We start from the raw sequence: 27,896 nt of genomic DNA, 5'->3' as shown, positions 1-27,896 counted from the left end.
TAAAAAGACTGACCATACCAAGTGTTGGTGAGAATATGAATCAACTGCAACTCTCACACACTGCTATGGAAATGGAAGATAGGATCAATTTGGAAAACAATTTGGCAGGATTTTTAAAATTAAATATGTACTTACTATCCAATCAAGCCATTTCACTCCTAGGTATTTACTCAAGAGTAAAGAAAGTATGTCAGCACAAAGACTTGAGCACAAATGTTTACAGTAGCTTTATCTTTAATAGCCAAAACCTGGAAACAGCTCAAATGTCAATTCACAAACAAACAGATAAACTGCTGTAACGTCCATACAGTGGAATTACTTACTCAGCAATAAAAATAAATGAACTAGTTATAGACACAAAAGCATGTACCAATCTCAGAATAATTACACTGAGTGAAAGAAGCCAAACGAAACACAGCATTAGCTACATGATTCCATTTATATAAAACTATAGAAAAAGCAAACTAATTTATAGTGACCAAAAGCAGATCAGTAATTGCCAGAAAATATGAGGGGAGGGTAAGGTAACAGAAGGAAGGACTTCAAAGGGACAGGAGAAAATTTGAGGGGTGGTAGATATGTTCATTATCTTGATGGTGGTGATGATTTCAAGAGTATATACACACATGAAAACAAATCAAACTGTACATTTAAAATATGTGCACTTCATGTACATCCTCGATAAAAAATATTAATACAAAGCATGTCTTATAATAAAGAAAAATGCTATGATATAGATTTTTAAAATACAGTATTTAAAGAATATTTTCCTTGAAAGGAAAACACTGGCTTATAAGAAAATCTGAGCACTAACTATAATATATACGTATATTTGTAACAACGTGAGGGCAGCCCAATGCAGAGTGTCAGAGGCTAAATGAGGTAAGGAGGATGTCCCCATGAGAAGGCAGCTGAGAGCACTTGTCAGAGCATAAAAGGTAAAGGGGCATCCAGCAGAGGAGGAGAGAGAGAGATACAGACTCATGGTTTTCAAAAGCTATAGAAATAAAAATAGAGGTTTAAGAGTGTGTGTGGTGGGGTGTACGTGTGTGTATGCAAAGTCAGAGGCCTGGGGGTAGTGGCACCCCAATAACTATGAGTATCCTAGCACTTAGATCTTGGTCTCTAAATACCATTCTCTACTGAAAGGAACCAGGCTCTTTGGAGAAACGCCTGAGTCCAGAGCTGTGGCCAAGGAAGTATACAATGACTTGGAACATCTTCTTGTGCCTGAAAGAAAGAGAGCACTCAAAGAATTATGAAGAGGTTAAAAAGACAAGGAAATTAGCTTAAAGGGCCCCTCCCTGGCCTCAAATGGACATTTTTGAGATTCAAAATAAATGACAGAACAGATTTATAACACTTTGAATAAAATAGGAATCTTTGAGTTCATTATAATATAAATTAACTAATAAAAGTTTGACAAGAAATAGGATATTTACACAGACTCAAATACTTTCCCACAAAATTCTTATTACTTACAAAGGAAAAACAGTAACTTTACAGTGGAGAAGTCTGGAAGACACTACCTTCAGCAAGTGATCAAAGTAAACATCACCAGAAATTGGGACAAATACACATTGCATGCCACCTGATAAGATGCAACGAGAAGACTATGGCATCACTTTTGTGATATTCCTGTCAAAGTTTCAAAATCTGAGTTTAGTTAAAAAAAAAAAAAGGGTCAAACCCAAATTGAGGAACATTCTACAAAATAACCACCCTATAATCTTTAAAAGATCAAGGTCATAAAAGAAAAAAAACTGAGAAACTGTCCCCATATTAAAAGAGACTAACAAGAGACACGAGCAGCTAACACAATGCAAGATTCTGAAATGAATCCTCTGCTATAAAGGGTATTATTGAGACAACTGGGGAAAACTTAAATGGATTTGAATATTAGCTGACAGTATAATAATGATGTTAATTTCTGAACTCTGATGATTGTTTTGTGACTATGTAGAAGAACGTCCTTGTTTTTAGGAAATACATTATAAAGTACTTGAGGGTGTTAGGACATCATGTCAGTAATTCACTCCTAATTGACTTGGCAAGATAAAAGGTTCTTTGCATTTTTGTACTGCACTTGCAACTTTTCTGTAAGTTTGAGAAAGGAGGAGTGGGGGAGGAGGAGAAGCCCCATGATCTAAAAAAAAAAAAAACGTGTTTAATTGGAAGAGAATGTTCCTGTGTCACTACTAACCATAAGAATAAACGGACACAAGAAGAAACTGAATTTAAAGAAAAAAAATTTTAATCTAGTTAGAAGTTACTGTTACAAATTACATGACTATCCCAGACACACATGTGCCTGATTTTACAAGACAGGAAAAGACGTCTCAGACAAATGGCAGAGTATAAGAGGCATGTTGCCGAAAGTCAAATAGGTCTTTTGAAAAAGGAGAAATCTGGACCACAGTAAACAGCGCAGGCAGCAACATCCCACCAAGTTTTGCTGTATTTCCAAAAGCTAAAGAAATACTATAGTATTAGAGAGACGCATTTATATTCAATGCAGAGCAAAGAAAAGGGTAGATACCCCACAAATGTGGTCCTAAGAATGTCTTCTGTTTCCCAGATATAGGGAAAATGTGACAAGGTACCATGTTCTGTGAGACTGTGGATTGTGAAATTTCTTCTGCCAACTAGTGAGAATAATCCCTTCCAGATGTTGTTTGGCCCACAGTGTCCTATTCAAAAATATTAAATTTTTGTTTATTTTCAGAGTTCAAGAGCCAAATAAGAAACCTTGTTTCCTTCACTAACTTCTAATTAAGTCAGAGATTAAAAGCTTTAAAAAAAAAAAATCAGTGTATATCCTAAATCTAGACTTATAGATCCTGCCCCAAGTTTTAACGGGGCGGGGCGGGGGGGGGAATCAAACCTGTTGAATACAATCCTAGTATCTAATTCACCATGGGGGAAAAAAATGAAATTTCATTTCCTTTCCTGTGACAATAGATATCACTTTTCTTCAGTGAAGTCCTTCTTGGAAATACCTCTTTAAAACAGTAGGTAATAGAGGGAAATCTAAAGAAAACTAGTATTGTGTTGGAGAATGAGTTATTCCCAGCTGGGCTGAAGCTATGTGAAGACTGTAGTTTTCCTGAGAATTCACATACATGCTTTTGCCCACTTGAGAGGTCAACAAGGAAAGGATGGCCTCATTCATTAATGTAACAATTCTGTGAGCAACATTTCAAACATATCACCCTGTGGAAGCAATCAGGAATGTGAAGCAAAGGGAATCAAATGACTCTTCTCTGTTCACAAAAATTCAGTAACCATAACAAATAAACAAAAAAAGGGCTCCGCCCTAACTTTCAAGTGAATGGTATTCAAACTCCTGTTTTCCTTTTATGAAAAGGTTTTCAATGTAACAGTGGGTATCTGGTATCTTTTTCAATTGTTGTTGAAGCTGTTTATCACAAAAGCATCAGAATACAGACAGGAAAATAAGCCTTTTTTAAACTGTGAGGAGATAATAAAACCACAAAGTAGCCACAAGTCCCTCTGCCTGAGATGTGACCTAAAAACCAAGTGGAGGGCTTCCCTGGTGGCGCAGTGGTTGAGGGTCCGCCTGCCGATGCAGGGGGACGCGGGTTCGTGCCCCGGTCCGGGAAGATCCCACATGTCGCGGAGCGGCTGGGCCCGTGAGCCATGGCCGCTGAGCCGCTGCGCGTCCGGAGCCTGTGCTCCGCAACGGGAGAGGCCACGACAGTGAGAGGCCCACGTACTGCAAAAACAACAACAACCAAAAAAAAAAAAAAAAAAAACCAAGTGGAGTCCTAAAAACAGCTGTGAGGTGCCACTTTAAAGACTTCTAACCATCTAAACATCAGCCTGAAAGATGCTGTCCTGAATGTCCAGAAGATCACAGGGGGAAATCCAAATATGTGGAGAATGAAGGGTGTCATACAGAAAATTTCTCACCAGTGTGAAAGGGATTATATGGCCACTCCAAAGAGAAGATAAGGCACTATAACATGAAAAATGAAATTCTGGTTATAAAAGGGATCCGAAAAAAAAAAAAAAAAAGGTTTTGCTAAACTAATATTACCTTAAAAATCTGGAAGATGAAGAAACAACCAAACAGACTCAGCTGCAGCAGTTTCTACCTGACCAAGAACTGGGGCTTGAAAAGGAAGAATGTGCTGGAGGGTCGGACTTAGTGTGATTGCTATTTTAAGCCAAGTCATGGAAATAAAATAAGCAGGCAACATATCTATAAATGCTTTGTGTTCCAAGATGTCTCCATTTTACACTACTGTAGTTCTGGGCTCCAAGAAACTGAATGTAGTGTTAAACCCTCTGCAGAGAAGTGGGTCCAGAGGGAAAAGGAAAAGGTCACCTGGAACCACACCAGTTTCTTTGGGCGGTGGCTGTGGAGGGGACCAGGACGACAAGCAAGGACTCTCCTCCTGCTGGGACCTGATGGTTTCGCTTTGGGGCCTGATCTCAGGTCCATGTTACATGAACTCCTCTCAGTTGGAGCTCAGAGCACCACACGGATTTCTTTTGGCCCCAATCCCACACTGCAGCTGTTTGTACTTATTTGAGGTATGGTGTATTTTGAAACAAAATGAGCCAGACTTCCCCTACTGCCTATGTCAGTGCCTGGTAATGGGAAACATTAACTCTTTCACAGCCAGGCAATAACTGTAGTGCATCCATCAAATGGAGGAGACATAAAGAAATACTGACCAAGAGCTGGGAAAGTTTCTCCAAACAAGAAGCTCGTTTCAAAGCAGAGGCAGATATTCCATCATTTACTTATTTTCTGGACCCCATTTACCTCCAAACTAGTTTCAGCCAGGTTACAAGAGGTTATAAAAGAACAAGAGTCATGACTATGAACAATTACAAGCCAACAAATTGGATGATCTAGAAGAAATGGATAAATTCCTAGAAACATACAATCCACCAGGACAGAATCATAAAGAAATAGAAAAATTGAACAGACCAATAATGAGTAAGGAGACTGAAAAAGCAAAACCTCCCAACAGGGAAAGACTAGAACCAGAAGGTTTCACTGGTGAATTCTACCCAACACTTAAAGAAGAATTAATACCAACCTTTCTCAAACTCTCCCAAAAAAACTGAAGAGGAGGGAACACTCCCAAACTCATTTTACAAGACCAGCATACCCTGATACCAAAGCCAAATAAGGATACTACAAGAAAAGAAAACTAAAGGCCAATATCCCTGATGAATACAGATGCAAAAATTCTCAACAAAATTCTAGCAAACCAAATTGAACACCATGTTAAAAGGATGAGACACCATGATCAAGTGGGATTTATCTCTAGGATATAAGAATGGGTCAACATAATAAAAATCCATTAATGTAATATACCACATTAACAGAATAAAGGATAAAAATCATATGATCCTCTTAATAGATGCAGAAAAAGCATTTGACAAATTCAACATACGTTCATGATAAAAACTCAAAACAAACTGGGTATAGCAGGAACGTACCTCAACATAATAAAGGCTATATATGACAAACTGACAGCTAATATCATACTCAATGGTAAAAGGGTGAGATTTTTCCCACCAAGATCAGGAAGAAGACAAGGATACCCACTCTTACCACTCCTATTCAACACAGACCTGGAAGTCCTAACCAGAGCAATTAGACAATAAAAATAAAAGGTATCCAAATCAAAAGGAAGCAGTAAAGTTGTTTGCAGATGATGTGATCTTAACTATATAAAACCCTAAAGATTCCATCAAAAAACTGTTAGGTGTAATAAACTAATTCAGTAAAGTTGCATGATATAAAAATAAACATACAAAAATCTGTTGTGTTTTTATACTCTAAAAATGAACACCTGAAAAATAAAGACAATCCCATTTATAATAGCATCTGAAATAATAAAATTCTTAGGAATAAATTTAACAAAGGAAGTGAAAGATCTGTACACTGAAAATTACAAGAGACTGATGAGAAAAACTGAAAATACAAATAAATCGAAAGATATCTTGTGCTCATGGATCAGAAGAATATTGTTACAATATCCATACTACCGAAAGCTATCTATAGATTCAATGCAATCCAAATCAAAATTCCAATGGCATTTTTCACAGAAATAGAACAAACAATCCTAAATTGATATGGAACCATAAAAGATCCCACATAGCCAAAGCAATCCTGAGAAAGAAGAATAAAGCTGGAAGCATCACAATTCCTGATTTCAAGCTTCATTACAAAGCTATAGTAATCAAAACAGTATGGGGAACAAGATCAAGATGGCTGAGTAAAAGGACATAGAGCTCATCATCTCCCACAAACACATCAAAAATACATCTACGTGTGGAAAAATTCTCACTGAAACCTGGAAACTGGCAGAAGGACTCCTATACATCCAAGGCTGTAAGAAAGATACAAAAGTAGTCAAGTAGGAAGGGAAGAAAAGCAATCAGCTTGGGACCTGTGCCCCTGGGAAGAGACCCAGAGAAAAAGAGAGATTATACAAGTGGACACCTGCCCTGGGGAGTCAGCAGGTCAAGCCAGAGACTGGGCATCCTAGTCCTGGGGTCCGACACAGTGGAGACAAGCCCCATTGGCTAGTTGGAAGACCACTGAGTCAGACAGAAAGGCTGGAGAAGACTGGACTCCACTCATAAGGAGCATGCATGAGCTATGTGCTTACCTAGGTAGTGCCTCAGGAGCTGCCCAGATCTCTGATGGCATCCCCCTACCACAGCTAACTCTCTGACACTCCTTGAGAATCCACACAGGTTCCCACCAGCCCTGTGGAGTAGTTCCACAACAGGGCAGGGGTGGGAAAGGAAGGGGAGAATGATTGGCTATGAGAGACAAAGGGGGCACACATCTGAGGCTGTGTCTGAGCAGAGCCACAGCCACCTATGGAGGCAACACATTAGACCTCTGTCTATGCACAGGCCCCACTTGCTTCAGCACTTCCCTCTTCTGGGGCAAAGTCCCAGTGAAGGGAGAAGGGAAAACACACACTTAAAGGGAACAGAGCCAACATGAGCTCAACCCTCAGGGCTTCTGCCCCAGCAACTTGGGATCAGACCCCCCCACCCCTGACAGGGCGGTGACAGCCACTGAGCAGCAGAAAGGAAGTCCCACCTCACACCTGGCTCCAGCTCTAGCCCCTCCAACTCCAGCAGCCCCACCCCCACAAAGGTGAAAGCTGCCAGCACACCCTAAGGAAAGATGGGAATGGCATCCATGTCAAACCCAGCACTCCCACCAAAGGCACTGGCTAAAAGCAGTCTGTATAGGGATGCTCCCACATAAGAACACCCCTTCAAGACCACAATAGGTAACTGTTTTATCTAAGTTCATAGAGGCAGAGAAAGTTTAGCAAAATGAAAAGGCAGAGGAACTACTCAACTGAAAAAGGAAAAGAAAACCCCTGAAAAAATAATGAAATAGAAATAAACAATTTACCAGATAAATAATTCAAAACACTGCTAACAAAAAACGTTAACTGAATTAGGAAAAAGAACTGACTTAAACACTGAATAAGAAACTAGAATATATTAAAAAGACCCAATCAGAAATTTATGATTCAATAGCTGAAATAAAAAACACACTAGAAGGAATGAATAGCAGACTAAGTGATACAGAAGAATGCATAAGTGATCTGGAAGATGGAATAATGGAAACCACCCAATCAGAAAGTCAGAAAGAAAAACAAATTTTTAAAAATGAAAGCAATTTAAGAGATCTCTGGGATAACATTAAGTGTTCCAACATTCACATTATAGGGGTTCCAGAAAAAGGAGAGAAGGGGATCAAAAAATGTATTTGAGGCAATTATGGCTGAAAACTTCCCAAACCTGAAGAAGGAAAATGATATCCAGGTATGGGAAGCACAGAGGGTCCAAAACAAGATGAAAACAGACCCACACCAGGACATATCATAAATAAAATGGCAAAAGTTAAAGAGAGAATTCTAAAGGCAGCAAGAGAAAAAAAAAAAAAAAAAAGTCATATACAAGGGAATCCCCATAAGGCTATCAGCTGATTTCTCTGCAGAAAATTTGCAGGCCAGATGGAAGTGGCATAACATATTCAAAGCGCTGAAAGGGAAAAACTTGAAACCTGGAACACTGTACCCAACAAGATTATCATTTAGAATAGAAGGAGAGATAAGGAACTTCTCAGAGAAGCAAAAACTAGAAGAGTTCATTAATAATAAACCTACCCTGAAAGAAATGTTGATGTGTCTTCTCTAAATGGAAAAGAAAGAATCCACAAGAAAGGGAAAACCCCACTAGAAGAGGCAAATATATGGTAAGGATTAAGGATCAACCACATAAATAAGCCAGTACATGGATTAAAACACAAAAAAACTGTAAAAGCAACTACAACCGCGATAAACAGTAAAAGGACAAGCACGGAGACGTAAAATAGGACATCAAAAACACAAAATTGGGGGGAGCGGAGTAAAAAAAATGTAGATCTCTTAGAATGCGCTTGAACTTAAATGACTACCAGTTTAAAGCAAGTAGATACAGTTACAGGTAAACATATATGAACATCATGGTAACCACAAATCAAAAATCTACAACAGGGCTTCCCTGGTGGCGCAGTGGTTGAGAGTCCACCTGCCGATGCAGCAGACATGGGTTCGTGCCCTGGTCCGGGAGGATCCACATGCTGTGGAGCGGCTGGGCCCATGAGCCATGGCCGCTGAGCCTGCGCATCCGGAGCCTGTGCTCCACAACAGGAGAGCCCACAACAGTGAGAGGCCTGTGTACCGCAAAAAAAAAAAAAAAAAAAAAAAAAATCTACAATAGATATAAAAAACCAAAAAGGAAGGAACACAAACATACTAGTAAAGCAAACCATCAAATTACAAGAGAAAAAGAAAACAAAATGAACAGAGAAGAACTACAAAAACAACTGGAAAACAAGTACTAAAATGGCAATAAGTACATACCTATCAATAATTACTTTAAATGTCAATGGACTAAATACGCCAGTCAAAAGACACAGGGCGACAACTGAATAAAAAAACAAGAGCCAGGCTTCCCTGGTGGCACAGTGGTTAAGAATCTGCCTGTCAATACAGGAGACACGGGTTCAAGCCCTGGTCCAGGAAGATCCCATATGCCACAGAGCAACTAAGCCCATGTGCCACAACTACTAAGCCTGCACTCTAGAGACTGCAAGCCACAACTACTGAGCCTGCGTGCCACAACTACTGAAGCCCACGCATCTAGAGCCTGTGCTCTGCAACAAGAGAAGCCACTGCAATGAGAAGCCCGCACACTGCAATGAAGAGTTGCCCCCACTTGCCACAACTAGAGAAAAGCCCACATGCAGCAATGAAGACTCAACACAGCCAAAAATAAATAAATAAATTTATTAAAAAAAAAAAAACAAGACCCTTCTACACGCTGCCTACAAGAGACTCACTTCGGGGCTAAAGACATATATGGACTGAAAGTGCAGTAATGGAAAAAGATGTTGCATGCAAACATAAATGACAAGAAAGCAAGGACAACAAAACTCATTCCGATAAAACAGACTTTAAAACAAAGGCTATAACAAAAGACAAAGAAGGCGATTATATAAGAAATCAGTACAGGAAGAGGATGTTATACTCATTAACATATATGCACCCAATGCAAAAGCACCTACATATATAAAGCAAATACTAACAAACATAAAGGGATAAATTGACAACAATACAATAATAGTAGGTGAGAACACCCCACTCACATCAATGGAGAGATCATCCAGACAGAAAATTAATAAGGCAACAGTGGTCTTAAAAGAGACGATAAATCCAGTTGGACTTAACAGATATCTGCAGGACATTATATCCAAAAACAACAGAACACACATTCTTTTCAAGTGCACATTAACCATTCTCCAGGATAAATCACATGCTAGGCCACAAAACAAGTCTCAACAAATTTAAGAGAATAGAAATATCAATCATTTTTTCCAACCACAACAGAATGAAACTAGAAAGCAACTACAGAAGGAAAAATGGAGAAAGAACAAACACGTGGAGACTAAACAAAGTGCTACTAAAAAACCAATGGGTTGGGCTTCCCTGGTGGCGCAGTGGTTGAGAATCTGCCTGCCAATGCAGGGGACACGGGTTCGAGCCCTGTTCTGGGAAGATCCCACATGCCACGGAGCAACTAGGCCTGTAAGCCACAACTACTGAGCCTGCACATCTGGAGCTTGTGCTCCTCAATAAGAAAGGCTGCGACAGTGGGAGGCCCGCGCACCGCAATGAAGAGTGGCCCCCACTCGCTGCAAGTAGAGAAAGCCCACACACAGAAACAAAGACCCAACACAGCCAAAAATAAATAAATAAATAAATAAATAAATAATTTTTAAAAACAAAAACAAAAACAATGGGTCAATGTAGAAATCAAAGAGGAAATCAGAAAATACCTCAAGACAAATGAAAATGGAAACACAACACTCCAAAATCTATGGGATGCAGCAAAAGCAGCCCTAAGAGGAAAGTTTACAATGATACAGACTTTTCTCAAGAAACAAGAAAAATCTCAAATAAACAACCTAACCTACCACATAAAGGAATTAGAAAACGGACAAATAAAGCCCAAATTCAGCAGAAGGAAGAAAATAATAAAGATCAGAGAGGAAATAAATAAAACATATCAAAAAACAATACAACAGATCAATAAAACCAAGAGCTGTTTTTTTGAAAGGAAAAACAAGATCAACAAACCTCTAGCCAGGCTCACCAAGAAGAAAAGAGCAACGACCCAAAAAAGCAAAATAAGAAACGGAAGAGAAGAAATAAGAACCAATACCACAGAGATACAACAATCATAAGAGAACACTATAACAGTGATATGCCAACCAATTGGGCAACCTAGAAGAAATGGACAAATTCCTAGCAACATACTCAATACAACCTGCCAAGGCTGAATCAAGAAGGAATGAACAGACAACCTGAACAGACCTATCACTAAAAGTGAAATTGAACTTGTAATAAAAAGAAAAAAAAACCTCCCAGGAAACAAAATCCAGAACCACATGGCTTCACAGGGGAATTTTATCAAATATATAAAGAAGAACTAATACTTATCCTTCTCAAATGATTACAAAAAACTGAAGAGAATAGAACACTCTCAAATTAATTCTACCAGGCCATACCATTACCCTTATATCAAAATCAGACAAAGGCAATACAAAAAAAAGAAAATTACAGGCCAATATCTTTGATGAATACAGATGCAAAAATCTTCAAGAAAATATTAGCAAACCAAATCCAACAATATATAAAAAGGATCATACACCATGATCAAGTTGAATTTATTAAAGGGACACAGGACGGTTCAACATTTGCAAATCAGTCAGTGTGATACACCACCCTAACAAAAGTAATGATAAAAATCATATGATCATTTCAATAGATGCCAAAAAAGCATCTGATAAAATACAACATCCATTCATGGCACAAACTCTCATCAAAGTGGGTACAGAGGAAACATATCTCAACATAATGAAGGCCATTTATGATAAACCCACAGCTAACATCATATTCAACAGTGGAAAGTTGAAAGTCTTTCCTCTAAATTCAGGAACAAGACAAGATGCCCACTCTTATCACTTCTATTTAACATAGTATTATAAGTCCTAGCCACAGGAATCAGACAAGAAAAATAAAAGGCATCCAAATTGGAAGGGAAGAAGTGAAACTGTAACTATTTGTAGATGACATGATAACTTATATAGAAAATCCTAAAGTCTCCACTGAAAAATTATTAGAATAAATGAATTCAGCAAAGTTGCAGGATACAAGATTAATGTGCACAAATCTGCTGCTTTTCTATAATAATTAACTCTCAGAAAGAGAAAGTTAAGAAACAATCTTGTTTAAAATCACATCAAAAGATTAAAATATCTAGGAATAAACTTAACCAAGAAGGTGAAAGATCTATACTCTGAAAACTATAAAATCCTGACAAAGGAAACTGAAGATGACACAAAGAAATGGAAAGCTCTTGGACTGGAAGAATTAATATTGTTAAATGGCTATGCTACCCAAAACAATCTACAGATTTAATGCAATCCCTATCAAAATGCCCAGGACATTTTTCACAGAACTAGAATAATCCTAAAATTCATACTGAACCACAAAAGACCCCAAATTGCCAAAACAATCTTAAGAAAAAAGAACAACGCTGGAGGTATCAGGCTCCCAGACTTCAGATTATACTACAAAGCTACAGTAATCAAAACAGCATGGTACTGGCACAAAAACAGACACATAGATCAATGGAACTGAAGAAAGAGCCCACAAATGAACCCATGTACCTATGGTCAATTAATCTAAGACACAGGAGGCAAGAGTACACAATGGAGAAAAGACAGTCTCTTCAATAAGTGGTGCTAGGAAAACTGAACAGCTACATGTAAAACAATGAAATTAGAACATTTCCTCACACCATATACAAAAATAAACTCAAAATGGATTAAAGACCTAAATGTAAGCCCTGAAACCATAAAATGCCTAGAGGAGAACTTAGACAGAACACTGTTTGACGTAAATTGTTGCAATAATTTTTGGATCCATTTCCTAAGGCAAAAGATATAAAAGCAAGAATAAACAAATGGGACCTAATTAAACTTTTCTTTTTTAAATTTATTTTTTATTGAAGTATAGTTGAATTACAATGTTGTGTTAATTACTGCTGTACAGCAAAGTGACTCAGTTATACATACATATACATTCCTTTTCATATTCTTTTCCATTATGGTTTATCACAGGATATTGAATATAGTTCCCTGTGTTATATAGTAGTACCTTGTTGTTTACCCATTCTACATATACCAGTTTGCATCTGCTAATCCCAAACTCCCAATCCAACCCTCTCCCAACCGCCCCCCGTCCTTGGCAACCACCAGTCTGTTCTCTATGGGACCTAATTAAACTTAAATGCTTTTGAACAGAAAAGGAAACCACTGACAAAAATAAAGACAACCTACAGAATAGGAGAAAATATTTGTAAATGATACTACCAATAAGGGGTTAATGTCCAAAATACATAAATATAAACAGTTCATACAGCTCAATATCAAAAAACAAACAACCCAGTCAAAAAATGGGCAAAAGACCTGAAGAGACATTTTTCCAAAGAAAACATACAGATGGTGACTAGGCACATGAAAAGATGCTCAACATCGTTAATTATTAGAGAAATACAAATCAAAACAACGAGATATCACCTCACACTTGTCAGAATGGCTATCATCAAAATACAAATAACAAATGTTGGTGAGGATGTGGAGAAAAGGGAACTCTTGTACAACTGTTGGTGGGAATGTAAACTGGTGCAGCCACTGTATTAAACAATATGGAGGTTCCTCAGAAAGCTATCAAAAGAACTACCATATGATCTAGCAATTCCACTCCTGGGTATACTTGTAGGAAAAATGAAAACAGTAGTTTGAAAAGATACATGCACCCCACTGTTCATAGCAGCACTATTTATAATAGCTAAGATGCGGAAGCAAACTAAGTATCCATCAGCAGATGAATGGATAAAGAAAAATATTTGCAAATGATATGACACTGTATGTACAAATAAGCAAAGACCCAAAACTATAAAACTACTAGAAAAAAACATAGGGAAGAAGTTCCTGGACATTGATCTTGGCAATGATAGTTTAGATATAGCACCAAAAGCACAAACAATAAAAACAAAAACAAGTGGGACTATATCAAACTAAAAACTTTCACATATCGAATGAAACCATCAACAAAATGAAAAGGCAATCCATGGAATGGGAGAAAAAGTTGCAAACCATCTATATGGGTCAGGGGTTAATATTCGAAATATATAAGGAACCCATACAACAATGGCAAAACAACAAACAATTCAATTAACAATGAATGGGCAAAGGCCTTGAATAGACATTTTCCACAGAAGGCATGCAAATGGCCAACATATATGAAAAATGTTCACCACTAATCATCAGAAAAATGAAAATCAAAACCACTATGATATATCAACTCACACCCCTTAGAATAGCTATTATCAAAAAGAGACAAGTGTTGGCAACATTGTGGAGAAAAAAGAACCCTTGTACACTGTTGACGGGAATGTAAATTGGTTCAGCCACTACAGAAAACAGTATGAAGTTTCCTCAAAAAATTAAAAATAGAACTACCATATGATCCACCAATCCTACTTCTGGGTATATATCCAAAGGAAATAAAATCACTATCTCAAAGAGATAACCATACCCCCATGTTCCCTGCAGCAGTATTTACAATAACCAAGACATGGAAGCAACCTAAGTGTGTATCAATGGATAAATTGATAAAGAAAATATGGTGTATATGTATGACATATATACAATGGAATATTATTCAACCATAAAAGAGAAAGAGATCCTGCCATTTGCCACAACATAGATGAACCTAGAATGCATTGCAAAGTGAAATAAGTCAGAAAGAAAAAGACGAAATACTATAAGATCTCACTTATGTATGAAATCTAAAAAAGTGAACTCACCCACAATAGGTAAATCCATAGATACAGATTAACAGTCATCAGGGGCTGGTGGGAGGGGAAAATGGGAGTTGACTGCTATTGGGCATGCAGTTTCTTTTGATAATGAAAATGGTCTAAAATTAGATGATGGTGATGGTTGCACATCTCTGTAAATATACTAAAAACCACTGAAACATACACTTTTAAGGGGTAAATTTTATGGTATATGATATATATCTCAATAAAGCCGTTATTTTAAAAACTAAAAAAAATGGGAATAAAATGGAAATTCCACTAAAAATTTTTTTTAATTAAAAAAAATCAAACTCATAGAAATAGTAGAATAGTGGTTATCAGTGGCTAGGGGGTGGGGGAAATGGGGAGATATTGGTCAAAGGGTACAAACTTCTAGTTATGAGATGAATAAGTTCCGGGGATCTTATGTACAGATGATAATTAATATATATACTATATTATATACTTGAAAGTTGTTGAAAGAAGATCTTAAATGTTATCACCACCCCCTAAAAAAGTTGATTTTTTGAGATGATGGATGTGTTAACCAACCTTATTGTAGGAATCATTTTGCAAAAATCTACATGTGTATCTGATCATCATGCTGTACACCTTACGCTTACACAGTATGTCAATAATATCTCAATAAAACTGGGGAAAAAAGAATAAGAGTCATGGACTGAAGTGGGCAATGGAAATACATTATTTCAAAATTTTGTGCAAAATTTTACTCTGATCTCTCTGTTAACCAAAGCAAAAGAAAACAGAAGAGTTGCACATTAACTATCAGGAGAGAGGGACAATTCTCTTCTACTAAATACTAGTAACAGTTCTCATACAGAACAAAATGCACAGAAATATTAATATGATGATTTCTTCTATCAATTCTCAATGAAATCCGAAGACGAAAATACATGGGCATTTCACCCATGAACTTAAACACAAAACATACACAAAAACAAATACTTCTCACCCCTAACCAGATCTCTTGATATAGTAGAACCCAGTCTCCTGTATTTTTAAAGTCTCCTTAAGTAATTCTGAAGCAACCTCTGATCACATGCCATTGTCTTAAATCAGAGTTCTATAAGGACATTTACATAGGAACCAAAGTATTGTATTCTTCACGTAAAGCTACTGACTAATGTAATATGACACAAAGTGAGAGCAGAGGTTCCCAAAGCAGGCTTTGCCACAGAATATAAAAACACTGATTCCTGGGCCCTACCTGAGGCCTACTGAATCAGACACTGTACAGGTGGGAACCAAGAAAGGGTATTTTAACAACTGTTCAAAGTGAGCCTAGGCTGAAAGCCAGATGTGTTAACTCCTGCATAAGACCAGTAATTCTCAAACTGTAGCATGCAGCATCCAGAATTCACTGGAGGACTCGTTCCAGCATCAATGGCTGGGCTCCATCCCCTGAGTTTCTGTTGCAGTAGGTCTGGGATGAGCCTGAGAATTTGCACTTACTAACGGGTTGTCAAGTGATGCTGGTGCTGCGGGTCCCGGGACCACGCTTTGAGAACCACTCACCGGACTGTCCATTTAATATACCGCTTGCCTCCAATGGTCTTTGATAGGATTGCAAAGTAGATAATTCAAGACTGAAGTCTCTGATAAGTGTCTGAAGTGTAAGCAGTGAGTACTATTAACCAAAAACCACTTCCACGTGTTTCGGGGGTTTTTTTAATTCCCTTCTGCCCTCCCTCCCTCCCTCCCCGCTCCCTTCCTTTTTTGGCTGCAGTCAGGTCTTAGCTGCAGCATGCGGGATCTTCGTTGAGTCACGCAGGATCTTTCGCTGCGGCGCAGGTTCTTCATTGTGGCGCACGGGCTCCACAGCCTGTGGGCTCTGCAGTTTGTGGCACGCGGCCTCTCTCACTGAGGCATGCAAGCTCAGTAGTTGTGGCGTGCGGGCTTAGTTGCCCCGCAGCACGTGGGATCTTAGTTCCCAGACCGGGGATTGAACCCACATCCCCCTGCACTGGAAGGGGATTCTTTACCACGGGACCACCAGGGAAGTCCCCTCATGTGCTTTGGATACCAGGCATTTGGAGTTTTCCTTAACAAACAAAATAAATTAGATTATAATCCGAATTGAGGGTCATTTCACCTATTCAATGATAGGATAGCCAGGAATTTTCTTAGGAAGGAGGTTTTGGATTATTCAATAAAGACTTTAACTGAAACACCACAGAAAAATGCAGGGCAGGTAGAAATATTCATAAACCTTGGATACTTTTTTAAAAACACACTTAGCGAAGCCACTAAGAACAAGCTGTTTTTGAGCAGGACTTGATCCCAGTGTGTGTCCATAAGAATAAAAGAGCTGCAATGTACCCACCACATCATATGAAGCGGCCTGTGGAGTGGAGCTATTTAATGTCTCCATCTGAATGGTGAAGGGTGTCTGCCAAAAGCAACGGCTTTAGTTCTGACGACGTCCACAGCAAGCTCTCCTTTTAAAAGGGACTGGACAACACATCTGAGGTTTCTTAAATTCATTTCCTATTCATGAGCATAAGATCATATTATAGCTCTACTGGAAAGGCAATATCTAACTCATACAGAGGTTTTTTTTAAGCTCTTAAATTATAAATTTGAAAGAAGGCAGAGGACACAGATAGGTTTTATATCATTTGGAAATGGAATTTGATCTGTCAAAAGGTAATTCCTATATACCACGTGACTCTCAGTGCGGCTGTGTCAATCCTCTTAAGAAACATTAACGTCCAAAATCTTTGAGATCAGCCAGTTCGACTAGAGGCATTTCCTTACAATCAAAAGCTGTGATTAAATAACTCATACTGTAAATGGTCATAAACTGACTTCTGAATAAAGATGACATTAGCCCAAATTCCCTGACTGTCCCCACCCAATTTCCAGTTAAAATACACGTAAAGACAAAAAGGCAAAAACTCAAAATTGGTTCTGAAACCAAGAAGAGCAGCCAGCCATTTATAAGAACGTGGGAATAATGTACACTAAGTACAGTGTAATATCTATTAAGTGCGGTGAAGGTGGAGCTGAATTAAAAACAATCAGTGTCCAATGAATGCCTTGCTTGCTGAAAACGAACAGGGAGAAGTAAGTTAGAAGGGTCAGACCTCCCCAACTCTATCTCATTTTCCAGAAAAAGGGGTGGGGACCAAAGAGAACAGCATGGACCAGCTCCATACCATGCAGCTCTGCTTTCGACCAGACAGCGATCCACTATTATCCCTTTCTCCCATCACTTTCAGAAGTTCTGTGCTAAGAAGTTTTTTCATAAGTCAGTAAGTACAATAAATAATCCACTGGCTGGTTCGTGGCCTCCTGAATACAGGAGAACAGAAATCCAGTTCTAAAAGATTTGGGTAGAGGAAGAATTCTAACACGACAATTTTCCTTGTGAGCCAAGCCTCTCAGCATTGATTTGTAACTCAGGAAAGAATGTGCCCCACTTTGACTGGGGAGACTTCTTGGCGAAATGGGGCCAGGGTTTTCTCTTGTTTTAGCAGTCAAGGTGCAGAGCCTAGGGGTAGTCAGGGGGATGGTCCTTGTCACTGCACAAGGGCATGTGACTAAGTGGGAGAGGCAGGGCTGGAATCCAGCAAGCGCTGGACCACTTGCCCAGATGTGTGCCTTGTTGTGCAGCTGTGTCTGCCCAGAAGAATAAGCTCTCTGAGACAAGTTAGGAGCTACACAGCTAGCAAATGAGGGATGGTTTTCACGCCAAAGTCAAAGCCTGCACTGTCCAATATGACGGTCACTTGCCATATGTGGACAGTGCAAAAATAGAACATTTCCATCTCTAAAAGTTTCTATTGGGCAGTGCTGGCATACTGTCCACAAAAACTGTGAAGTGGAAAAAAGTTTTGTCACTTTTCAATGAAAATGGAAGAAGCATCATTCTACAAAATGGGGTCTCCAGAGAGTTCTGTCATTTTGGAGTCAGCATGAAACCTAACTAAATGCATCTAGAACAATGTAAGCATTAAGACAAGTAGTTATAATAAGCTCATAATTAACCCTTCTTGTTCATCATGTTTTCTAACTTTTAATACGTTAAAATCAAACACATGGAAGTGCTAAGCTGTCCTATGTTCCTTAAAAGGGAACAGAGTTCTAATTACATATTCATCTATTATGTCTTCCACAGAAAATTCCCTTCAGAAATAAATTTTCAAACTTATTTCTAAGCCACATCACTCTGCACACTAAACAGTAAATCGGGGTAATATGTATATGTATTGTAGTTAACGTAAGGTAAAATAAGCAGTTAATTTTACCAGTCAATACTCATTGCGTGTCAAAGTTAACCACACAAAACCAGAAACAAGTAAGAACATATTTCAGAAAGAATTTATCATCTTTTAAAATCAGGAAGTGTCACATGATGTAAACTAACAATGGGTGGGGACAGAATCTAAAAAAATGATACAAATGACCTTATTTGCAAAAGAAAAACAGACTCACAGACTTCAAAAACAAACTTATGATGACCAAAGGGTAAAAGTAGGGGGGGAGGGATAAATTAGGAGTTTGGGATTAACATATACACACTACTATATATAAAATAGATAACCAACAAGGACACAAGGAACTCTATTTAATATTCTGTAATAAACTATATGGGAAAGAATCTGAAAAAGAATGCATATCTGTATATGCATAACTGAATCATTTTGCTGTACACCTGAAACTAACAACATTGTAAATCAACTATACTCCAATATAAAATAAAAATTAAATAAATAAATAAAAGGACGTGTTATTAAAAAAAATTTTTAATTGGCTGAAAAGCAAAAAAAGGCAAAAAAAAAGTAAACTATATCATTATACATATATTGAACCACTATGTTGTACACCTGAAACTAACATATGTCAATTCTGTCTCAATTAAAACAATTAAATTGTAAAAAAAAATGGGTGGGGTATAGTGAGGCTGATTGTAAAGCAATATCCATTGTCTTCTGAGAGCTAGATAGGAAGGCATTCTCATCACTAATCAAAGTTAGATAAACTAGAGGATCTATGGGCTTCCCTGGTGGCGCAGTGGTTGAGAATCCGCCTGCCGATGCAGGCGACACGGGTTCGTGCCCCGGTCCGGGAAGATCCCACATGCCGCAGAGCGGCTGGGCCCGTGAGCCATGGCTGCTGAGCCTGCGCGTCCGGAGCCTGTGCTCCGCAATGGGAGAGGCCACAACAGTGAGAGGCCCGCGTACCTCAAAAAAAAAAAAAAAAAAAACTAGAGGATCTAAAGCCACAAATAAGGATAGGATTTTTCTTGCCAAGGCTAAAAGAACAGAGAAATTAAAACCATCAGTAAAAGAGGGATACAAAGGACAGGCTCTAGAAATATGTGGTCCATCCAAACTCTAAAGTATTAGGGGTGTGCAACATCTCTTTAAAATAAAGAAGTGCTGGTTATAAGAAGGCTAATTTGCATACCCAGATCAGGAACTCTAGGAATCCAGGTCATTTAGAATGGAAATCCCTAAATCCTGGGATTCAATAGGAAAGTATTTAAACCACAGACATCCATTCTCAAACAGAGGACAGACTATGGCTGCCTCAATCCCTGGACTTTAGTAGGCAACCCAGAACACCCCAAGGTAGGAGAGAGCTTATAGGTGCACACAAGTGCTTGTTAAGAAAAAGGCTGGCAAGAGTGAGACCAGCATGGTGGCACACAAATCATCCCAGAGCATATCCTCTGGGGAAACCTAATGTAATTTGCTAAATGGAGGGTGTACTACAAATTGAAAAAGAAAGGCTATCTTTTTTTTTTTTTCCTGGTATGCGGGCCTCTCACTGCTGTGGCCTCTCCCATTGCGGAGCACAGGCTCCGGACGCGCAGGCTCAGCGGCCATGGCTCACGGGCCCAGCCGCTCGGCGGCATGTGGGATCTTCCCGGACCGGGGCACGAACCCGCGTCCCCTGCATCGGCAGGAGGACTCTCAACCACTGCGCCACCAGGGAAGCCCAGAAAGGCTATCTTTGGCACTTAAAGAGTTATAAACATGCAGGCATCTCTGAAAATGCCTTAAAAAGTTTTCCTACTTGAAAAGAAAATTTCCTTCTGTTCTGGGGGGTTTCGAGTAAGGTGAACAATTATTTGGGGTTCAGTAACTAAAAAGTGGTGGCAACAATCATAGAATGGGCGGCGTCATCCGGGTACCCATGCAACTTGGTGAGGTTAAGAGCTTCCTTCCTTCCCAAGAGCACCATCCCACAGAGCTGGAGCATGAAAAATAAACCAGTCTTTATAGAAGTGAAGGCAAGACGCTGGAGCTACGTATCACAGTGATCATCCCCCCAAACCTGACTGTACTTGAGGTTCTTGTGGCTCACAGAAACAAGAATGTAAGGGAAACCAGAAGTAGGCTGGGCAGCAATACTCCAGAAGTAACTGAATTTACTTACATACACCTTTGAACATTGTTCCAAGGGACATGTAATATTCTTACACTGTTAGTAGTGTCAAATACATATTAGTGATCCAATAAAGGTTATCCCAACTATTCAGACTTAGGGGAAAACACCCAGCTAATTTTTCCATAAGGACATAATTAAGGCTGTAGCATACACCCAATAGACAGCTACCAGAGTTTTGGGGACCATAAACATTTGTGAAATGCTTGCCTGGAAAAACTGTATCTTCCAATGACAGTAACAGTCACGAATTCTGACCAACACTGACTCTGTAAGACATTTCTCCCACCCATTCTTGTCCCCAGTTGGCCACATCTAGTTTAGAACTAAAGTTGGCTTCATTCAATTATTCCCTCTCTGTACCTTCAGCTTTGTTCTCTCCTCAGTTCCCAGGCCTCAGAATGAAAACATGCTATGATTCCCATTTAAAAAAGAATACAGAAAGAAATACTCCTTGACCCCAACTACTACCCCTTCCTCTTCCCCAGCTCCTTGCCCCTCCCCCACCCGCTCTCTCTTTTCAAGGCCAAGAATATTGAATGAACAGTCTGTGCTCACTGCTTTTGCATCCTTGTATGATGTACCATGGTTTCTGCCCTCACTGCTCAAAATTTTGAGAAAAGATCCTTTTCCTCTAAATAAGCACATTTCTCTGTCCTTGACTACTTAACTCTTTAGTGGCATTTTACACTGTTTTTTTGTTTTGTTTTTTTTTAACATCTTTACTGGAGTATAATTGCTTTACAATGGTGTGTGCTACTTTCTGCTTTACAACAAAGTGAATCAGTTATACATATGTTCCCATATCTCTTCCCTCTTGCGTCTCCCTCCCTCCCACCCTCCCTATCCCACACCTCTAGGTGGTCACAAAGCACCAAGCTGATCTCCCTGTGCTATGCAGCTGCTTCCCACTAGCTATCTATTTTACATTTGGTAGTGTATATTTGTCCATGCCACTCTCTCACTTTGTCACAGCTTACCCTTCCCCCTCCCCATATCCTCAAGTCCATGCTCTAGTAGGACTGTGTTTTATTCCCATCCTACCCCTAATCTCTTCATGACATTTTTTTTTCTTAGATTCCATATATATGTGTTAGCATACGGTATTTGTTTTTCTCCTTCTGACTTACTTCACTCTGTATGACAGACTCCAGGTAAATCCACCTCACTACAAATAACTCAGCTTCATTTCTTTTTATGGCTGAGTAATATTCCATTGTTTATATGTGCCACATCTTCTAGAAACAATAAATGCTGGAGAGGGTGTGGAGAAAAGGGAACACTCTTGCACTGCTGGTGGGAATGTAAATTGATACAGCCACTATGGAGAACAGTATGGAGGTTCCTTAAAAAACTACAAATAGAACTACCATATGACCCAGCAATCCCACTACTGGGCATATACCCTAAGAAAACCATCATTCAAAAAGAGTCATGTACCAAAATGTTCATTACATTGTTAATCAGTGTCTTTTAAAACTTGCCCTACTCATAACACCACACTCCTTTGATTCTTATCCAACTTTGTGCTGGTTCTCTCAGGCCTCTTTGCAGCATCTTCTTCCTCTAAGGATCCGGAAATGTTGGTGCACCCCCAGAGTCCTTTGCTTAACCCTTTTCTATTTCTGCCCACTCTCGCTAGGCCATCTTATTCATACCAATGGATCCCAAAGACACTTGCAGGCTCTTGGTTCTTAAATATGCAGCCCCATTCCAGAACATTCTCCCACACTCAAATTGACCTGTCTATAATTTTAAAAACCCCAATTCAAAACTATCTCAGACCCAACTTATTTTCCTATGCTGAGCATGTCACTAAATCCTGTTGTCTTTTCAATGAAATGAAATCACTTAGTTCAGGTCAGCTCCCTGGGACAACTGCAAAGGTCTCTATCTCTAATCTGAATTCACTTCTCTGTCTCTCTCCAATTTAACCTCCCATAATGATCTAACTGGAAACAAAACAAAAAACAAAAAATAAAAATACTGTGGAAATCCTTTCAACTGTTAACAACAATTGAAACAGAGAAGAGGCAGACTTCAGACTCCTTGGAACACCCCACAAGAGGTGTGGCCTCTGCCTCATGCCTGAGCAAGTCTTCCATTACTTACCAACCAAACCACCTGGAGTTCCTGGAAAACACCACATTATTTCATGTCTTCTCATATTCTATTTTCATGATCAGAATGCCCTCTTCCACCACCTATCCACAAGGTGAACTCTCCTTTATTCTTCAGTCTTTCATTATCAAGTCTCAGAAGCCTCCTTCCTAAGTCACCCCCTAACACACACATAAGCAGCAGCAGTGCATTGCTCGTGCCTTCCTATATGCCACCCCCTCTGGCACCTTGCACATAAGAGACAGCATTCATCACACTAAACTCTACTCACTTGTGAGACAATTACTGGACTCTGAGCTCCCTGAGGACAAAGTCAGCACCATAATTATCTTTGTATCCTAATGTTCAGTGTGCCTGGCACAGAGACAGTCCTCATAAAAGGCTTGTTGGACAAAAGGAGAAATGAAGGCAGACAAGGAACCACTAGAAATGAAAAATGAACCAAAAAATTGGTTTACCCCAAAATACACAGTATTTAAAACACAGCTCTATTTCCTAACCAGGGAATCTCCATTCATTCATTCATTCACGCAACAAATACTGAGCACCCACTGCATACAAAAAGCCATTTCACACAAGAAACAAAGTGTGGGTAATAAAAGTCTTCCCAGCTTTTCCAATTCAAGAGCCTTTCTGGTCCATCCCACACATTCTTTTTCCAATAGCAATCAGGACAACAGAAAACACACACAGATGGGTGGGAAGATGACCCTGTGATGGTTAAGCCCTATAGTTAACCTTCTTCTTCACCACATCCCTTAACTCGTTCTTTCTTCCTTAACACACTCACCTGCTTTTTTCATCATGGATTTGGAGTTCACCATTGCCTGCATAAACATCTACATTCCCAATTCAGTATCATACCAATTCTATATCATGCCAATTCCATTTTCAAAAGTTACAGCCTCAACATGAAGAAATTCCCAAATGATTTCGCTTTATCTAAATCATACCTCCAAACAGGAACACAGGCAAAGCAGCTTGAATAAGAAATCCACAATGGTATAAAGTGAGAGACAGATCTTCCCATTACATAAACAAACACATTTTCTATGAAAAACAAAGCCTTAACAGACCTAAGGGAAAACATAATAAACATTTTTATAATCCTAGAGTAGGGGAGGCTATTTTAGCATAATGTCAAAGCAAAAAGCCTAAAAGACTGATAAAGGTGACTATGTAAACATTTAAAGCCTCTTTATATTTAAGAATAAAGAAATGTACACTGGAAAAATGTCTTACATTATATAAAAAGCTATTAATATCTCAAAAGTTTTAAAAAGAATTATATATATATTAAGTATATAATTTAAATGAATAAAAAAAAACTACTCATGAGCATCCCGGTAGAAAAATGATTGTAAAGATGAACTGGAAATTTATGAGAAATACAAACATTCAATGCTAAGAAAAAGTTGTGCTTAACCTCTCCAATGATCAAAGAAATCTGAATTTTAAAAATAAAATGTCATCTCCCCCAATACATTGATGATTTGTTTAAATTTATAACACTCAGTGGTTAATGAAGTATGGCACTTTCAAGTGCTGTGTTCAGGAGTTTCAATGTGGAGCAATTCTCCTCATACTTCAGGATGACTCTGGCCATATCTATCAAAAACCAAACAAGCATAAGCTTTGACCTAGCAATTTTGCTTCAAGACATTTATCTTGAGGAAATAATCAGCCATCTATGCTAAGATATCTATGTGAGGATATCCTTTGCAACAAAAATTGAAAGCAACCTTAAGGTCCCAAGGAAGAGGATTATTTAAGTAAACAAAAAAGTAATCAAAGGATGAATTATGCCCTACTATTAAAAAGTCATACTGTAGACTTCCTTTCCAGGAATACTGAGGACAAAATACCCTGAAAACCCTCCCAGTACAAAAACACCTAAAACTGCTGGGTGTATGAACACATATGTAAACGTGTACACACACACTCACTCACACACACACACACACACACACACCCCTACCTACTTTTTTAAATGCTTAGCCAAGTTGGTCAAAAAAGTAATGAACCTCCTGAGAAGCCAAATTATGTCAAGGTAAAAGAACACTTAACTTAGCAACCAGTTATATCCCAATCCCACGTGACCTCTAGTTTTGACTTTCACAAGCAGAAATCAAGTGGGAAGTGGAAGTCAGATCAAAAAGCTGGGACATCCCACCCTCAACAGGTGAAAAAGGGGGAAAAGTACTGACCCATGTCACATAGGGAGAGGATAAAGAAACATGACTGTCTCAGATTTGGATCTAAGCAGGAAGGTGCCTTCTCTGAGAATTTCTATCCAGACATTTGCCCCTAATACACGGGGGGCCTGAATTCATACAACTGCTGTGGCCACCAAAAAACTCAACTGGGATATTTAAACTGATGTGGACATGAGTTGATAGTGCCCTTAAGGCATCAGTAGAAGCAAATACAAGTTCTTTGTATTTCACTTTAAGTTCTCAAACAATTACTAGAGGAAAACTTCCTAGAAACATGAGCTCACATCCAAAAAAAAAAAAAAACAAATCACAGAACACATGAGGAAGCAAGTCAGCACATACCAGAGTCATCAAAAACAACAAATAGCATAATCAGACCTACAAAGGCTACAGATAATGGAATTATCAGATACAGACCATAAAAGTAAAATGCTTAATATGTTTTACAATAAAAGAGGATATAGTAAAGGAATGGTACATTTTTCAAGACCACACGAATTTGAAAAAGATTCAGAGTTTCTGGAAATGAAAACCATAGCTCACTGTGTGAGATAACTACCTGATTAAGTGCAACTGATGAGAAAATCAGTAAATGAGATGTTACTACAAAAAAAAAAAAAATTACACAGAATGGCGGACAGAGGCACCAAGATGAGAATTTGAAAGTGAGGTTCAGAGGCAGGAATGATACTGAAAAGGTCTCATAATCATCTAAATGGAGATCTAGAACCAAAGAACTGTCAGAAGTGTTACTCAAAGAAATTATGGACAAAAATGAACCAGAACTGGTGGTAGACATGAATCCTCAGATACAGGAAACAGCAAGATCAATAAAAAGAAATTCACACCAAAACAAACTGAATAGTGCATTTACTGACAAAAAATATTTCATACATTTCTAAGTTTAAAAACTCCAAACCACAAAAAAAACCTACAAAGCAATATATACTCTAGTACTTTTATTTTTTTAAGTAAGCATTTACTATCACAAGTAATGACTTTGAAACCATAATTAAAAATCTTCCAACAAACAAAAGTACAAGACCAGATGGCTTCACACGTGGATTCTATCAAACATTTAGAGAAGAGCTAACAACCATCCTTCTCAAACTCTTCCAAAAAATTGCAAAGGGAGAAACACTCTCAAATTCATTCTATGAAGCTACCATCACCCTGACAGCAAAACCAGACAAAGATGTCACAAAAGAAGAAAAGTATAGGTCAATATCACTGATGAAAACAGATGAAAAAATCCTGAACAAAATACTAGCAAGCAGAATCCAACAGCACATTAAAAGGATCATATACTATGATCAAGTGGGGTTTATCCCAGGAATGCAAGGATTCTTCAATATATGCAAATCAATCAATGTGATACACCATATTAACAAACTGAAGGAGAAGAACCATATGATCATCTCAACAGATACAGAAAAAGCTTTCGACAAAATTCAACACCCTTTTATGATAAAAATCCTCCAGAAAGTAAGCAAAGAGGGAACTTTCCTCAATATAATAAAGGCCATATATGACAAACCCACAGCCAACATCGTCCTCAATGGTGAAAAACTGAAACCATTTCCACTAAGATCAGAAAAAAGACAAGGCTGCCACTCTCGCCACTATTATTCAACATAGTTTTCGAAGTTTTAGCCACAGCAAACAGAGAAGAAAAGGAAATAAAAGGAATCCAAATCGGAAAAGAAAAAGTAAAGCTGTCACTGTTCCTAAAGATGCTACCAGAAAACTACTAGAGCTAATCAATGAATTTGATAAAGTAGCAGGGTACAAAATTAATGCACAGAAATCTCTTGCATTCCTATACACTAACGATGAAAAATCTGCAAGTAACATTAAGAAAACACTCCCATTTACCACTGCAACAAAAAGAATAAAATATCTAGGACTAAACCTACCTAAGAGACAAAACACCTATATGCAGAAAATTATAAGACACTGATGAAAGAAATTAAAGATGATACAAACAGATGGAGAGATATACCATGTTCTTGGATTGGAAGAATCAACATTGTGAAAAGGACTCGGCTACCCAAAGCAATCTACAGAATCAATGCAATCCCTATCAAACTACCAATGGCATTTTTCACAGAACTAGAACAAAAAATTTCACAATTTGTATGGAAACACAAAAGACCCCAAATAGCCAAAGCAATCTTGAGAAACAAAAACAGAGCTGGAGCAATCAGGCTCCCTAACTTCAGACTATATTACAAAGCTACAGTAATCAAGAGAGTATGGTACTGGCACAGAAACAGAAATCAATGGAACAGGATAGAAAGCCCAGAGATAAATTCATGCACATATGGTCACCTTATCTTTGATAAAGGAGGCAAGAATATACAATAGAGAAAAGACAGCCTCTTCAATAAGTTGTGCTGGGAAAACTGGACAGCTACATGGAAAAGAGTGAAATTAGGACACTCCCTAACACCATACACAAAAATAAACTCTAAATGGATTAAAGACCTAAATTCAAGGCCAGACACCATCAAACTCTTAGAGGAAAACCTAGGCAGAACACTCTATGACATACATCACAGCAAGATCCTTTTTGACCCACCTCCTAAAGCAATGGAAATAAAAACAAAAATTAAAAAATGTAACCTAATGAAACTTAAAAGCTTT

The 27,896-nt window shown here is 38.5% G+C and overlaps 1 protein-coding gene across 7 annotated transcripts in view; it reads right to left on the bottom strand.

Annotated features, from left to right (window-relative positions):
- The window catches only part of LPAR1 (lysophosphatidic acid receptor 1), a 218,670-nt gene that overhangs the window by 106,448 nt on the left and 84,326 nt on the right, over positions 1 to 27,896 (bottom strand). The window contains exon 1 of one of the 7 annotated variants that reach the window (XM_067040965.1): positions 16,841 to 16,928. The exons of the other annotated variants lie outside the window; for them this stretch is intronic. The gene's annotated coding sequence lies outside the window, so the exon portion shown is untranslated. Of the gene's footprint in view, positions 1 to 16,840; positions 16,929 to 27,896 lie in introns of those variants that run through there. 7 annotated transcript variants of the gene reach the window in all.

The sequence above is a fragment of the Kogia breviceps genome, chromosome 8, assembly GCF_026419965.1.
Source record: "Kogia breviceps isolate mKogBre1 chromosome 8, mKogBre1 haplotype 1, whole genome shotgun sequence".
Lineage (NCBI taxonomy): Eukaryota > Metazoa > Chordata > Mammalia > Artiodactyla > Physeteridae > Kogia > Kogia breviceps.
This window is presented reverse-complemented; position numbering and strand designations above follow the sequence as displayed.